The 3,714-nt window shown below is 35.5% G+C and overlaps 1 long non-coding RNA gene across 1 annotated transcript; it reads right to left on the reverse strand.

The window, feature by feature from the left end:
• Positions 1-94: 94 nt before the first annotated feature.
• Positions 95-3,702, reverse strand: LOC124895204. The gene is made up of 2 exons (XR_007051583.1): positions 1,774-3,702; positions 95-444 (listed from the first exon to the last, which is right to left on the reverse strand). It is a non-coding gene; the product is annotated as an uncharacterized LOC124895204 (long non-coding RNA).
• Between the last annotated feature and the right edge of the window lie 12 nt (positions 3,703-3,714).

Genomic DNA, 3,714 nt, shown 5'->3' on the forward strand with positions numbered 1-3,714 from the left:
TTGCACCATCAAATGATGGATCACTTGTAACAATCAATATGAATAAGCAACTACAAGTCAGAGGCACAATCCCCAGCCTACGCCTACAAACTGATCAAGGTGAAGATGACATTTTAGAAGCAGCTATATGGATCAGTGTCCTGAAAGTGCCTAAATTTTTACAAAACTAAAATCCAGGTGATAGTACTATGGGATAAGATACCTTAAACTAATAGAGAGGTCAAACTAAAGCACTTAAAGTTACAAAAGATAGAATCCCAACCAAGAAATTTGAATAGATATGGTTCGTTTCTTCCCATGACAGGCCTCTCTAGCAGCACGCCAAAATAAAACTCGCAGCTTGGAGTAGAACACTTTAAATAACTATGGTTCCTTTCCTTCCGTGAAACAAACCTCTGACTGCAGGCCAAAACAAAACTCGCAGCTTGGCAAACCAACTATGGCCTATAAATGGAGAAATAAATCAAAGTGTAGTTAGTTATCAAGTACAAAAGCATCATCCACAAAAAGCAAATGCCTATGATTATTACTATTCATGTTTCCTTCTACTCTGTTTCACAAAATACTAATCCAGAATTCAACTTCGAATTTAATGCAAACATTACTGTAACGAAAATTTGGAAATTCCAAATCAGCCATCAAGAGCATAAAGAAAACACAAGAATCCAAAGACCTTTCGGTTTAACATATTTAATCATCTTTGTATTCGATCCAGACAAGAACCAGCAACAGTATCAAATATCAAGAAGATTATTTCAACTTAGCCACCAAGAGAATAAGGGAAAAACGAGTATCCAAAGATCTTTCGGTTCTTAACATATTTAATCATCTCTGCATTTCTATCCAGACAACGGCCAGCAACAGTATCAAATATCAAAAAGAAATACCAGACTCTCCTATCAAATCACATGCAGTGTTTTGAGCACAAATAATACGAAAAAGGATTTTAAGATTTGTAAAGGAAAAAGACTTTAGGGAAACTATTTTAGGTTGGAAAATATTTTCCAAGGCGAAAGCATACTCCCCGATTCAACATCACCACTAGAAAATAGTTTCATACATCATACCTGATAAAATTGGACTTGGGCCTAACGCACACCCCAAAAGCTAGCTCATGAGGAGGAGGATTGCCCACCCAAGCAGGAGACCAAGTACTCATTCCTCTTCCGATGTGGGAAACTTAACATTCCCCCGCACGCCCAGGCTAACTGGATCGTGGACAACATAATACGGGCTCATCATCAGTGAACAAAGATTTGGAAGGGGTCTGGCTCTGATACCATGATAAAATTGGTCTTGGGCCTAACTCACACCCCAAAAGCTAGCTCATGAGGAGGAGGATTGCCCAAGCCTTACAAGGAGACCAACTACCCATTCCTCTTCCGATGTGGGAAACTTAACAATACCATACACACCCAGGGTAAAGCATATTGTGTTTGAGCTTCTCCAATATCCATTATATAATTAGTGTTTCCACATAGTTATCCCAATAGAAAACCTATCCGCAAGTCAATCGTCTTAAAATACCAAAACCCACTAAGATTGAGAAACTAATAGACCAATTGCCACTGAAACGCAGAAAGATTCATGTTAAATAAAAACTAATCCACTTAACACACACTCGCAAAATAGAAAACAAAAAAAGGAAGACACAAACTGTAAACTTCATTAGGTGTTTGATTGCCTCTTCTTTAGGCCGGCAACAAAAGATCACTTTATCATTATAGACGCAACTTGTAGCAGCATGGATTTGAAAAGTTTCGATAGGAGTACCAAGAGTCAGATTTAATACTCTGACAGTCATCCAATATGTATTGTACATCCCCACAGTATAATTCACTTTCTCAATCTTCAAAACCTTGTACTTGAAAACCTGCAATTATACAAAAACACACTAACATCTGCAGATAAATTACTTAACATTTTTCATCTGTCAATAATTCTAATGTATGCTAGTGCCAATCACTCTCGCTGTTATAAATGAACATAGTCATTAATCCTCTACCAGACTACCACTAGTTTCAAGAAACAAAAATTGAACTCGAGCAAAATCAAAAAGGAGATATCTTTCCAATTGCATTGTATTCTTGAACACTTCACTTATGCAAAAACACACTAATATCTGAAGATAAAGTACTTAACGTTTCCATCTGTCAATAACACTATTGTACGACAGTATCAATCACTGTCACTGTTATAAATGAACATAGTCATTAATCCTCCAACAGACTACCACTAGTTTCCAGAAAAACTTCAAACTCGAGCAAAATCAAAAAGGAGATACCTTTACAGTTGCATTGTATTTTAGAACACTTCAAATTTTGTTCAAGTACACAAAAACACACTAATATCTGCAGATAAAGTACTAAAAGGATGTGAATTGGCACTGTGTACTAGTTCTAAAATAGACATAATCTAGTAGCAAACTAACCATTCCCAACAACAAGGACCAAAAAAAAAATAATCTCATATAATTCCAAAATTGAATTTTACATCCAAAACAAATTAAGAACTTAATAATTAGCCTTTCCATCCCTAAATAACACTACTGTACACTAGTACCAATCACTCTAACAGCTATAAATGAACATAGCCATTGATCCTCTAAGAAAGGAGATATTTTTCCAATTGATTGTATTTTAGAACACTTCAATTATGTTCAATTACACAAAAACACAGTAATATCTGCAGATAAATTACTACTACTAGTACAGCTACTAAAACAACAACATACCCAATGTAATCCCACAAGTGGGTCTGGGAAGGTTAGAGTCAAGACTGTACGCAAACCTTACCCCTACCTCGTAGAGATAGAGAGATTGTTTCCGATAGAAACCTTCAACTTAAATATCTATAAATGAATATAGCCATTAATCCTCTACCACTAGGCTCCGCAAAAACTTCTAACTCGAGTAAATACAAAAAAAAAAAAAGATATCTTTCCAATTAAATTGTAGTTTAGAACACTTCAATTCTGTTCAATTACACAAAAACATACTAATATCTGCATATAAAGCACTAGTATTACAACAACAACAATATACCCCATGTAATTCCACAATTAGGGTCTGGGGATAGAGTGTACGCAAACCTTACCCCTATCTCACAGAGATAGAGGGGGCGTTTCGGATAGAGACCCTCAACTTAAACATCTATCAATGAATAACCATTAATCCTCCACCACTAGGCTCCAGGAAAAAACTTATAACTAAGTAAATACAAAAAAGGAGATATCTTTCCAATTGCATTGTACTTTCTAGCACTTAAATTACACAAAAACACAGTAATATCTGCAGATAAAGTACTACTACTACAACATACCCAGCGTAATCCCACAATTGGGGTCTTGGGAGGGTGACGTTTATGCAAACCTTACCCCTACTCGTAGAGATAGACCCTCAGCTTAAACATCTATAAATGATGCTCCAAAGGAGATATGTTTCCAATTGCATTGTAATTTAGAACACTTCACTTCTATTCAATTACACAAAAACACAGTATTATCAGCAGATAAATTACTTAAAAACTACGTGAATTAGCATGAAAAAAAAATAATAAAAGGAGTGACCTTTACTTTGTCCTTCAATTTCAAGAGCTTAGAGTTGAGAGCATGTTTAGATAGTATCAATCACTCTCACTGTTATAAATGAACATAGTGATAAATCCACTACCAAACTAACACTAGTTTCCAGAAAAACTTCAAATTCGAGCAAA

This window comes from Capsicum annuum, unplaced genomic scaffold (genome assembly GCF_002878395.1).
Source record: "Capsicum annuum cultivar UCD-10X-F1 unplaced genomic scaffold, UCD10Xv1.1 ctg80566, whole genome shotgun sequence".
Classification (NCBI taxonomy): domain Eukaryota; kingdom Viridiplantae; phylum Streptophyta; class Magnoliopsida; order Solanales; family Solanaceae; genus Capsicum; species Capsicum annuum.